This window comes from Rhipicephalus microplus, chromosome 8 (assembly GCF_043290135.1).
Source record: "Rhipicephalus microplus isolate Deutch F79 chromosome 8, USDA_Rmic, whole genome shotgun sequence".
Lineage (NCBI taxonomy): Eukaryota > Metazoa > Arthropoda > Arachnida > Ixodida > Ixodidae > Rhipicephalus > Rhipicephalus microplus.
This window is the reverse complement of record NC_134707.1, coordinates 62,366,664-62,380,051: the sequence shown is the minus strand read 5'-3', so window position 1 is coordinate 62,380,051 and position 13,388 is coordinate 62,366,664. Positions and strand designations below refer to the sequence as shown.

Genomic DNA, 13,388 nt, shown 5'->3' with positions numbered 1-13,388 from the left:
CTAACAGCTTGTTATTATGAGCGAGTTATAATAAGCCTTCAGGCGCTCCACGTTGACGATGTCTCGCCCACGGCGGCGCATGTCCGAAGATTGTTCAACGGGTTCGATCAGATAGTTGACGGGTGAGGTGCGCTCGATGACACGGTAGGGGCCTTCGTATTTGGGACGTAGTTTGGAAGAGAGGCCAGCGGCAGAGGTCGGGATCGAGAGCCATACAAGCGCACCAGGAAGGAACGTGGGCTCAGAAGTGGTGGAGCCATCACGGATACTCTTCTGCCGCTCTTGCTCTTGTGTCGTAAAAGTCTTGGCAAGCTCGCGACACTCTTCAGCAAGCCTGGCTGTCTCGGAAATAGGTGTACACTCAGATGGATCCGGCCTGTACGGGAGTATCGTGTCCATGGTGTGCGACGGGTGCTTTCCGTACAGCAAGTAGAAAGGTGAAAAACCAGTCGTGCTCTGAGGGGCGGTGTTGTAGGCGTAGGTGACGAAGGGCAGTATATTATCCCAATTAGTGTGGTTGGCAGCGACGTATATAGAAAGCATGTCGCCGAGGGTGCGATTAAAGCGTTCGGTGAGGCCATTCGTCTGTGGGTGGTAAGCAGTAGTTTTGCGGTGGACAGAATGGCACTCCGTCAGAATGGCTTCGACGACTTCCGACAAGAAGACACGGCCTCGATCGCTGAGAAGCTCTTGGGGTGGTCCGTGGCGCAGTATAAATCGATGCAGCAGGAAGGACGCAACATCGCGCGCAGCAGCCGCAGGGAAAGCGGCGGTTTCGGCGTATCGCGTTAAATGGTCAACGGCAACGATGGCCCGGCGGTTACCAGCCGACGTCGGAGGAAGTGGTCCATACAAATCGATACCTACGCGCCCAAAGGGACGGTCAGGGCAAGGTAACGGTTGTAGACTGGCGTGCGACATGTGGGCTGACGGTTTACGGCGTTGGCAAGTGAGGCAAGAGCGAACGAACTGCTGCACATAGCGGTACATCCCGCGCCAGAAGTAGCGTTGTCGAATGCGATGGTAGGTTTTGAATACCCCAGAGTGCCCGCATTGCGGATCAGAATGGAAGGATTCACATATCTCTGACCGCAGACTGCGGGGTATCACGAGTAACCACTGCCGGCCGTCGGCGTCGTAATTGCGTCGGTGTAGGAGGCCGTCACTAATGGCAAAATGGCGAGCTTGACGACGCAATGCACGCGTGGAAGGCGTTGCGGATGCATCAGAGAGCGTGTCGATGAACGGGCCGATCCAATTATCCTTTCACTGTTCGGTAGCGATGATGTCAACATCAATGGCAGAAACAGCAGCCGAGGATACTGAGCAGAGCACATCACCTTCAGGCAGAGGGGAGCGCGAGAGGGCGTCGGCGTCAGCATGCTGGCGTCCGTTGCGGTACAGCACGCGGATGTCGTAGTCTTGTAAACGAAGAGCCCAACGGGCGAGACGGCCGGAGGGATCCTTCAATGATGAAAGCCAGCATAGTGCATGATGGTCGGTGACGACATCGAATGGGCGACCATACAAATACGGTCGAAACTTTGTAAGAGCCCAGACGATCGCCAGGCACTCTTTCTCCATGACGGTGTAGTTTTTCTCTGCTCTAGTGAGCGTACGGCTTGCATATGCTACGACATATTCAGGGAATCCGGGTTTTCGCTGCGCCAGGACAGCGCCGAGGCCTACTCCGCTGGCGTCCGTGTGCACCTCCGTTGGGGCTGTAGGGTCGTAGTGTTGTAGAATGGGAGGCGACGTCAACAAATGGCGGAGCTTCGCGAACGCGTCGTCGCACTCGGATGACCACAAATTGAAGGGCCCGTTGCTCCCAAGGAGCTTCGTCAGTGGTGATATGATCGTGGCGAAATTTCGTATGAAGCGTCGGAAGTATGAGCACAGGCCCACGAAACTACGCAGTTCTTTGACAGATGCAGGTTTGGGGAATTCGGCCACGGCCCGAAGCTTGGCAGGATCAGGAAGAATGCCGTCTTTGGACATGACGTACCCCAGTATGGTGAGTTGCCGTGCTGCAAAGCGGCACTTTTTCAGATTTAGTTGTAAGCCGGCATTGCTCACACGTGCGAAAACTTCTTTCATACGTTGGAGATGCTAGGAGAAATCCGGAGCAAAGACAATGACATCGTCGAGGTAACACAAGCACGTGTACCATTTCAAGTTGCGCAGAACGGTGTCCATCATGCGCTCAAAGGTCGCAGGTGCATTACATAGACCAAATGGCATGACGTTGAACTCGTACAAGCCGTCTGGCGTGACGAAGGCGGTCTTTGGTCGAGCGTCGTCAGCCATGGGTACTTGCCAGTACCCCGAGCGCAGATCGAGAAAAGAAAAAAAATCGGCTCCATGAAGGCTGTCAATCGCATCATCGATGCGTGGCAGTGGATAAACATCCTTGCGAGTGATCTTATTGAGCCGCCTGTAGTCCACACAGAACCGCACAGAACCGTCTTTCTTCGCAACAAGAACAACAGGAGACGCCCATGGACTGTCGGAGGGCCGAATAACGTCGCGTCGGAGCATATCGTCAACCTGATCATTAATTACTCGACGTTCAGCAGGCGACACGCGATATTGACGTTGCCGTAAAGGTGGATGGGCACCAGTGTCGATGCGATGCGTAACAACGGACGTGCGACCGAGAGAACTTCGCCCGACATCGAAAGAACGATATTCTTGTAACAGGTCCAGAAGTTGGGAACGCTGTACGGCCGTAAGGTTGTCAGCGATGGAGGGGCCAAATACATCAGCAGACGACGAATCAGAAGTGGAAACAGCATTGATGGTACACGACCTGGGAGCGCGCGTGTCATCGGGTACGTCCAGGACTTGTGCGTCGTCGACTGGTTCCACTCTGCCGAGACATTCCCCTCGAAGCAAGGTAACAGCGTACGGGGACGGGTTGGTTACAAAAATAGCAGTGTTGCCCTGGTTGACCTGCACGGTCGCGAAAGGTACTAGCAACCCTTTCCTGCTGCAAGCGCGGTCAGATGGCGAAACAAGTCCAATGGTGTCGGAGAGACCAGCGCAGTAGACAGACACAGCCGTCGTCGAGTTTGGAGGCACTGTTGTATCGTCTTTCGTTAGAATCTTGCTCAGTGTCGGGGGACTGTCTTCTGGCGTCAAATGCGAGAAGGGTGAGAGCTCAATTCCGGCGGCGGCACAATGGATGACGGCGTCATGGCGGGACAGAAAGTCCCATCCCAGGATGACGTCATGAGAGCATGCCTGAATGATGATGAACTGGGTGACATACAGAACGTCCTGGATGACAACGCGAGCTGTGCACCCTGCTGTAGGATGAATCCGGTGCAAACTTGCAGTACGGAGGGATAACCCAGAAAGTGGCGTCGACACTTTTCGAAGTAAGCGGCAGAGTTTTTCGTCCATAACTGATACGGCAGCTCCAGTGTCAATAAGAGCCGATGCACAAACACCGTCCACAAGCACGTCAATGACATTCGAGGGGCTGCTCTGAGGGCTTTCACATTGCGATAGCGTCGCAGTCCTTGCCTCAGGGACTGCGACGACTAGTTTTCCCGCTCATGAGCTGCCGCACTTGGCCGCATGGGAGACAGGGACTGGCGTCGTGGAGACGGTGATCTTCGAGATGGACCTGGGCGAGATCGAGGTGGCATAGACGGCGGTTCTTCGCGATAAGGACGGCTGAATTGGCCAGCAACAGGTGAAGAAATTGAAGCCGGCTGTACGCGATGGCAATAACGGGCCACGTGACCGGCGTAACCGCAGGCAAAGCAGATGGGCCGGTTGTCGGGTGTGCGCCATCTGTTCACCGGGGTAGGTCTCACCCATGTCGCAAGGGCTGATGGACGGAACGGTGGCTGCATGGTGGACTGAAGCTGAGGCTGAGGGGTTACGTCAACATACGTAGCGGGCACACCCGCTGCAAAGGACGGAGGTCGAGTGGCAGTTTCAGCGTAAGTCAGAGGGGCGGTTGCTGGAACGACTTGGGGCGGCCTGGCAACCACTTGCGCGTAACTCAGGGGCGCAGGAGCCGGAGGCTGTGGAGGGTGGTACGCAGGCATTACCTCCGCTATTTCCTGATCAATCAATCGGCAGATGGGAGGGAGAACGGTAGTAGCCGACTGTTGAACAGCAGGTTGGTGGGCAAAGGGCAGGAGCGAGAACTGACGTGCGATTTCCTCGCGGATAAAGGACTTCAGGTCTGCCATCAACGCCACTTGGTCACAACTGGCCTCCAAGCCAGCAAGCGTTGCAGCTCGTGGTGGGGAGCGTCGGGTCATCGAACGCTGCCGGCGGAGCTCCTCGTAGCTCTGGCACAGTGTGATGACCTCAGCCACCGTGCCGGGGTTTTTGGCGAGCAGCATCGTGAAGGCATCATCGTCAATGCCTTTCATGATGTTTCGGATCTTGTCAGACTCGGACATGGTGTGATTGGATTTGTTACATAGGTCGAGGACATCTTCAATATAGCTGGTGAATGACTCACCAGCCTCCTGAGCACGTTCACGCAAGCGCTGCTCGGCTTGCAGTTTGCGAACAGCAGGGCGGCCGAAGACGTTGACGATTGCGGTCTTGAAATCGGACCAGGTGGCAAAATCGGACGCGTGGTTGTTGTACCACAAACTGGCGACACCGGCAAGGTAAAACACCAAGTTGGTCAGCTTGCCGTCCTCGTCCCATTTGTTGGGGACGCTCACGCGCTCGTAAATGGCGAGCCAGTCCTCCACGTCAGTGCCATCAGCGCCAGTGAAGATGGGTGGATCGCGGATTCTGGGGACACCGGGACAAGGGGGTGGCATTGGAGGAGGCGTTTGCTGAGAAACGTCGTGGTACATAGTAGATGGCAGGGTACGTGATCGTAGCTCCAAAGGCATAGACAGGGATCCCAGCACCTCCACCAAATTGTTAAGGCGTTTATTAGCCGGCAACGAGCGAGAATATACAATGGCGACAGTCACAGCCAGGCACGGGCTCTCAGCGCGAGCGGCGTCCTTGTTGGGTAGCCCCACTAGAAGGTACTCAAGAGTTCGACCCATTTCATAGTTCGGAGGCTTCGCTACAATGTGTGTAGTTATCGTGCTCGCATTGGTTTGTTCTTTGCTTGCCGAATGCCTAAATGTTTTTTCGGCAGCCGTTTCTCTGCTGGATCAGGTCTTATCCGTGTACTCAGCCCTAGGCCCTCGACTCTCTTGCTGTCAATGTGTCTTGCATTGCTGCTGCTTTGTGCTGGCGACGTGGAGGCAAATCCCGGTCCTAAGATCGAGGATGTTCTCAGCTTGCTAAAAAAGTGTCATGATGAAACCACGTCCAGCTTAACTGATGTAGGGGGGAATTCGCAAAGCAATGACTAGTGGGACCATCGCTGAGTGCGAAGCGCGAGCGGTAGCACGAGCTGTAGACGCTGGACTGCCCGAGCATTTGTTTCCGTACCGGCTGTCTGCCTATTACCTGGCGTCGCTATTAAACCCCCTTACAAAGTGGTGGAGGTGCTGGGTATGACTAGCAGCCATTTACGACCCGCCACTTGATAGTTGCGACGGTATAACAGGCCATCCCGTATGGCGAAATGCGTTGCTTGGCGGCGAAGAGCACGCGGGTAACCGGAAGTTGATGCGTAAGACAGCATATTCAAGAGCGAGGCGATCCAAGGGTCCTTCCGCTGTTCGGATGGCATGTCTGTGACGCTGACGGCAGAGAGGGGAAGGTCCCGGGCTGATATATCCGTATCATTAGATTTCACGGGTGATCGCGAAAGCGCATCTGCGTCAGAGTGCTTTCACCCCGATCGGTAGACGCGTATGTCAAATTCCTGGAGGCGTAGTGCCCAACGTCCGAGGCGGCCGGAAGGATCTTTGAGTGAAGCCAGCCAACTGAGTGCATGATGGTCAGTTACCACATCAAAAGTTTGGCCATACAAATAGGGGCGAAACTTGTTTAACGCCCACACAATCGCGAGGCACTCTTTTTCCGTGACAGAATAGTTGGCTTCTGCCTTAGTGAGGGCGCGGCGGGCATAGGCGACCACATACTCCGTAAAACCTGGCTTGCGTTGCGCGAGTACTGCACCAAGGCCGACGCCACTTGCATCCGTGTGTACTTCGGTTGGCGCAGTGGGGTCGTAATGGCGCAGTACGGGTGGTGAGGTAAGGAGTTGGCGCAGTGTTGCGAAGGATTCGTCACAGGCTGCTGTCCAATTTGAAAGATCTGCAGGGCCAGCAAGGAGTTTGGTGAGTGGAGCGATGATGGAGGCAAAGTTCCGGACAAAGCGACGAAAATAGGAGCACAGGCCCACAAAGCTACGTAGTTCTTTAACAGTGGTCGGCTTAGGAAATTCGGCAACAGCACGAAGCTTGTCAGGGTCGGGAAGAATGCCGGCTTTCGAGACGACATGACCAAGTATGGTGAGTTGTTTAGCCCCGAAGTGACACTTCTTCAGGTTAAGCTGAAGCCTGGCATTTGTAAGGCACTGTAGAATCTTACGAAGACGAGTGAGATGCGAAGTGAAATCGGGTGAAAAAACCACTACGTCATCAAGATAGCACAAGCAAATGTTCCATTTGAGACCGCGTAAAATGCTGTCCATCATTCGCTCGAATGTGGCAGGCGCATTGCAGAGTCCGAATGGCATCACGGTAAATTCATAGAGGCCATCCGGTGTGACAAACGCCGTTTTGGACGATCAGACACAGCCATTGGGACCTGCCAATAACCCGAGCGAAGGTCAACCGAGGAAAAGAATTCTGCACCTTGGAGACAATCGAGAGCGTCGTCTATGCGGGGAAGAGGGTAAACATCTTTCCTCGTAATGTTGTTTAGGCGCCTGTAGTCCTAGCAGAACCGGATTGAACCATCCTTTTTTTTGACGAGTACAACTGGGGAAGACCAAGGACTACAAGAAGGCTTGATGACTCCACGCTGTAGCATGTCGTCTACTTGTTCTGCAATTACCCGACGCTCCGCTGGTGACACACGTGACCCATGCAACACATTCGACACAATTCTGCCAAACAATCCTGATGCCTCCGAGTTCAGCCCAGTTTCTGAAATGGCCGAACATGCCGAAGAGTGTCGTCAACTTGCACGGTCCTTCACAGCCGATAACCAAGCCCTCCAAAAAGATCGCCACGACCATGATCTTGTTCAGAATACCTTCCCTGTCGGTTCTCTCGTGTGGCTCCGACTGCCTTTCCACTCTCCTGGACTGACTCCCAAGTTTGCACCGAAGTATACGGGCCCTTACCGCATCATACAGCACCCTTCTTCTGTCACCTATGTGATTGAACCGCTCAAGCCGTCCACGAACAAGTGCCGCCTTGGTCGTGAGACGGTCCACGTCAGTCGCCTCAAGCCCTGTTACGACCCTCCTGTTCTCTCGTCACCTTGAGTCGCCAGGATGGCTCGTCTTCGTCGCCGGGGCATTGTAGGGGGGAATTCGCAAGGCAATGACTAGTGGGACTATCGCTGAGTGCGAAGCGCGAGCGGTAGCACGAGCTGTAGACGCTGGACTGCCCGAGCATTTGTTTCCGTACCGGCTGTCTGCCTATTACCTGGCGTCGCTATTAAACCCCCTTACACTGAAATCAAACAGCAGATCACAAGCATTGAGTGCCGCCTCTCAAGCCTAGAAAACACCGTTCACAAAGTATAGGACCTGACAGGAAACGTTGAAACTGTCATCGACACAGTTTAGGAAGTAAAAGAAAATGTTTGCAAGACGAACGAAGGTCTTGCTGACGTCGTGGACGATATGAACAATCGAATGAGGCGAAATAACCTTATAACCAAAGGCCTTCCAGAAGAAGAGCACGAAGGGTATGCAGAGTCTGAAAGAATAGTCAAAAAATTCTTTTCGACACATCTGAAAATTGAGGCTGGTGACATCGAACGTGCTCATAGATTAGGAAAACCTCGACCCGACTTTAACCGCCCTATCATAGTGAAGTTTTTGAACTTCAAATCAAAATTAGAAGCTCTGTCTAGCGCCCCAAAGTTGAAAGACCTACAAAAGCCCAAAGTCTGGCTTGAGGAAGATTTCTCGCCAAAAGTCCAACTTGCCAGAAAGAAGTTACGCGACTACGCTAAGGCTCAACGTAAAGGCGATGAAAAATATACGGTGCGTTTTAACAAGCTTCAGATGCATGGTTCTACATTCTGTTACGACTCGGTAAATGATTGCATTGTCATGGTGTAAACAAATAAAGCCCTCCTGAATGACCCTGTAAAACACGTCACCACACGCCAAACTTGTCAAAATCGGTCTCGCTACTTTTGTTTAATTTTCGCAGCGTTTATAAAAAGCTTGATGCAATAGACGCCCTCGTGTACACGTGCTCAGCTAATATAGTCGTAGGTACGGAATCATGGTTGACCGAGGACGTAACGAACAGCGAACTTTCGTTTCCATCATCGTCTGTTCTGTTTCGTAAAGATAGAATGGGTTGTCGAGGTGGTGGCGTTATTATTGCCATACAAGAAATCTATCAGCCATCGCTTCTTCCCTCAGATTCTTCCCTCGATATTGTCTGGGTTTCATCATATTTCGATCACATTCATTTCATGATTGGTGCCTGTTACCGACCCCCTGATTGCCGGCAGGATTTTGTTGAGCTTCTTCAGGAAGCCATTGATTCCATTCTCCTCAAGTTTCCTAATTGTTTTCTAACACTTGGTGGCGACTTTAACTATCCTTCAATCAACTGGTCCACTTTATCTGTCCCTGCTCATCCTAATCGCCATGAACAGCTTAACTTTCTGCGCCTTTTCCATTATCACAATCTACAACAGATTGTGCAGGAACCAACACGTGACAGCAATATTTTAGATCTTATAATAACCAATCATCCCGACAGCACTAAAGTTGAGATCTTAGAAGAAATAAGTGATCATAGGACAGTTCACTGCTCTCTGCCTCTTCCGCATGCCAAGAAAACAAACGTTCGAAAAAATTTACTTAACTACGCACGCGCAGACACTGATAAGCTTAACAGATTGCTAGAATCTTTTTCGGATGAATTTATATCTAACTTTCCCAATCAGTCTACTGAACAAAACAGGTGCTTATTTCGTGACAAATTGAAAGAAATAGAACGTCTTTGTGTGCCGGTGATTATAATAACTGAAAAAGCGGTTGATCCATGGTTCACCCGTGACATTAAAAGACGGCTTAATAGAAAAAAGAGTGCATACACTAAAGCGTCGAGAACGAACGCGTCGGAGGACTGGCAGAAATATAAAAACGTTCCCAACAAAGAAACCAGACTGCATGCACACGTTTCCCTGATAAGACCATCGCTGGAGTATGCTTCAATAATATGGCACCCTCACACTGAAAATTTAACTTACCTGGTTGAATCAATTCAAAAAACAAAGCTGCGCGCTTCATAATGTCGTCATACTCACCGTATGAAAGCGTAAGTTTCATACTGAAATCGCTTAATCTGCCCTCCCTTGCCACGTGCCGTAAACTTGCAAGGCTATCTAATTTTCACTCGCTCTTCCACAGCAACTCCCAGTTTGCGTGCAAGCATATCCTCCCGCCATCACACATTTCAGCCCTTGTTGATCACCCTAACAAAGTTAATTCCATCTTCCCGAGAACAAAAACATACCAAAACTTGCCCTTAGCCCTGTCAATAACCAACTGGAATTCCTTGCCAGCTGATGTAGACACTCTAACAGAATCATCATCCTTTCTGAAAGCGGTAAAAATGTTCTTGGAAGTTCCAATCGATTAATGTAGTTATGCGGTGGTGTTGTTTATGTGAATTACTTGAATATTTTGTGTGTGTTATTCGCGCCTACACTTGTTACCTGCAGCCTATTGTATTTTGTTAACGTACCTTTTCTTCTGCTGAGTTTATATATATGTTTTTTATTATCCTGTTGTGTGTCATCACTGTTGTGTGTACTCTTTTTTTCAATTTTTTTCCATTTAAGCTTTATATAATGATGCTTCTGACTATTTAATGTATTTTACACATGTTGTTTACACATGTTGTGTAATGTATTTTACACATGTTGTTTTACACAATTTTCTACTTTATTTCTGCACAATTGTGAGCGGTCTTTATATTCTTTGCCCAGATCATTTCGGTTGCAGCACCCTAGAAATCTGAATATTGGGCATCAAAATGAATCGCATGCCATCTAAACTTAAGTATTGGTAGGGGCTTAACATTGCGAAACCACGACATGATTGAGGGAACCTGCAGCCGAGGGTTCCAGAAATACCACCCACCTAGTGTTTTGGACCATCCACCTACATGTGCACGACATCACAGCTGATGCAATGATTAGCTGCGCAGAGAGTTATGTACACTGTTTCTTGAAGGTAAGCATGTCTGCCAAGCTATTGTAACAAAGAGGCTGTTTATGCTGTCGGCAATTGAAGTTCACTGGTAAAAAGTCTATTTCATGAACCAGCACATGATGTCTTTATCACCTTCACAGTGAAGCTTTTTAAGCATTACTGCACTGTGTAAAACTCCACAGGTGAGTATATGCCATTGGTATCGGCCAAGCACCACTGTCATGTACAGCGGGAGAGATTGTTGTCAAACAAAAGCAAACATGTTAAATAACTTGAAAAGAAGGTTGAAACTAACTAGAGCAAGATGACAATTTTTGAGAGAAAGAAATGCAACAAACATAGTATATGACTCAAAGTGTAACATAAAGAGAGCAAGAGGAAGGAAAATATAAGAAGAAAATAAAGGGGCCAAAACAAGAAAACATACCAACACATAGAAGCAGACATGAAAAATTGACTTTAAAATATAGGAACAAAGGAAACAAACAAAAATGAGGCACAGTTGGAAGCGGAGAGATATAACCTCTGGGAAGAAAGGAATAATCGAGATATAAAGGCACCAATAGACAAACACAGGAGAGGAAAGGAACAGTTGTGAAGAAATTTGGACTAGATATGGGCCACATTACAGGGGAATAAATTCCCCCATCTGTGCTTTCCTTCAGTGTTCGCCCAGCCACTAGAACACTACCATATCTTTTTTTTTTTTACAATTGCATGTCATTTGGCATCAACAGCATGTCTGACTCCCGAATCTGGACATTAGAGAGTGCTGCTAAACATGTTTTGTATGTCTTAATTACACGCTCTTCTATGGAGCGCACAAAATGCGCTCAAAGCAAAAGCTACTTTGCATTCTTTTTTAAAATGGCACAACTGCAATACATAGGCAGAATTAAAGTGTAGCACCCCCCCCCCCCCTCACCGCGCACTAGATATTATGCATTGCAAAGGCCGCACATTCACAAAAGCACACATTCCCTTGGCCAGAAGATGATGTACAAACACAGCAAGAAGCATGCGCTAGGTGAGTTGGGAACCGCGAGCAGTATTTCGAACGTCTGAGCTTTATTATCAGCTATACAATGTTCTGTCACGTCGATTTCGATGTTAAACTCGGAAAGTCGCGAGAATAAACGTAGACACAACTGCCCTCGCATACATCACAGTCAATACATCTAATGCAAACTAACCATGTCACTTTGCAGTACAAATACCAATATTTTCATTGTTCATTCATTGGCAACGCCAGCCATGCAGTACACAACTGTTCTTGCTTATATAGCTATTCAAACAAAAAATCTCGGTACTTACTCGACATGCTGAACATGCTTCCGATCTCTGCCCAAGCCCGATCCTTCTTCGTCCGATCTTTAAAAGAAGGGTGCCGCTTTTCATACAGATATGGGTACATTTTTATCGCGACGATGAGGAGCTCGGCCGAGTACTCAAAGCTGGCCATGGTGGCATTCACCTGACGCGAGGAAAAATCCATGGAGGAACGCACGCGTCGTTCGTACCTCACGGCAGTAGGCAAGCGCACTGAGAAAAAAAAAAAAACATACGAGGAGCCCGGATGTAAACAAAGGCTGACGTCACTTCTGATCTTCGCTGATTGGTTAAACTGTTTTGCGACTGCAGTCGGTCAGGTAGCGACAAGCCAAAGCAGTCGCTTTGCGACCGTTCGCGACTGCTTGCAACCAGTCGCAAATGGTCGTGCGACCGCGGCTAGTCGCCAGTGTGCACCAGCCCTATGATTGTTTTGGTTTCAATGTGACAAAAAGTTCCATGATACACCACCAAATCCCGACCAAGCATGTCCCTAATGAAATGTTTCATTGAAAACGCATGCATTTTCAGTTTCCACTGACGCCGAGGAAATACTTGTGCAAAATTTCATGTGTCACGACAAAGGGGCAATGACATGTCTCAATTGTCTTGATGATTTACGTTAAAAGGGCACTGACACAAAATTTCGTGGCCGAGATAGCTTGTAGGGTTGATTCCCAGGAACATTCGTATATCATCTGCAAAACATCAACAGCGAATATAGCTGGGAAGGTATTTTAAAAAGATTTTGAAGTCTGTGCGAGCCCTCAACTCTATTGTGCCATTGACACCATTGAAGGGGACCCCTATGTGACCCCCTACTTCTCTCATGTCACCACGCTGCAGTCAACAAAAGTTATGATGACATCATAACTGCCATTTTTCTTTTGCCGCATTTGTTACCGCAGTCTATATTTCACGGCGGCTAGTTGCGAGTGCGTGGCCGTGGCCCAGGCTTAGAAATTTTTGTGTTTGGCAATATTGCAGTCCTGTTTCCTATTCAAATGTAATTCTTTATGCGGACCATGCGCAACTGTGTCACAGTTCTGTGTGCTGACGTGGTCAAAAGCTCCGCACGCTAGGTGGCGACAGTTGCACCCGGTTTTTGAAGCTCTCTCAAACCGAAACTGATCCATAATAAAGGGCCTGTAAATAATTATTTGTTGCGTGCTGCAGCAAATGATGTGTCGTGTCGTGGCTAACAGGCCCCCAGCAACAAATTGCAGCAGAAAAACGTGAGGCCAAAGTTCTTGTGTCAGTAACCCTTTAACTCTGAAAGCACCTGCAAGGCACAACACTGTAACAGTATCAAGAAATTGTGCACATATCCAAAGACCCTCAGAACTTGGGTTCCTAGGAACCACTGCTGCGGGAGTCGGTAAGCAGAGAGCAGAATCGAGCAGGACTGGGCGTGACCGAGTGACAGGAGAAGGGGGGGGGGGGGGGCATTTTCTCTGTGGTCAGCGCATATTTCAAACCTCCCAAAAGAGGAAGAAGGTGCTTTGCTTGGGATATTATGGTAAATCTACTCAAAGGTACAAACATGTCTCTTAATTCTGTTTATAAAATTTAATCACTTATTTATGCATTGTAATGCATTGTCCACATCTCTTCTTGTGTTTTTGCACCTTATTGCTTCCGTAGAATTTGCCACCGTTTCTCTACTGGACAGCTTAGAAACGAAGCATTCATCCATGTCTCTTCTGGGGTTCGTCTCGTTTGCGCCTTGTTCCTGCCGTATGACATGCAC

The 13,388-nt window shown here is 49.4% G+C and overlaps 1 protein-coding gene across 7 annotated transcripts in view; it reads right to left on the bottom strand.

Moving 5' to 3' along the window:
* LOC119164525 (uncharacterized) overlaps nt 1–13,388 on the bottom strand; it is a 61,789-nt gene that overhangs the window by 45,497 nt on the left and 2,904 nt on the right. The gene's annotated exons all lie outside the window — the stretch shown is intronic.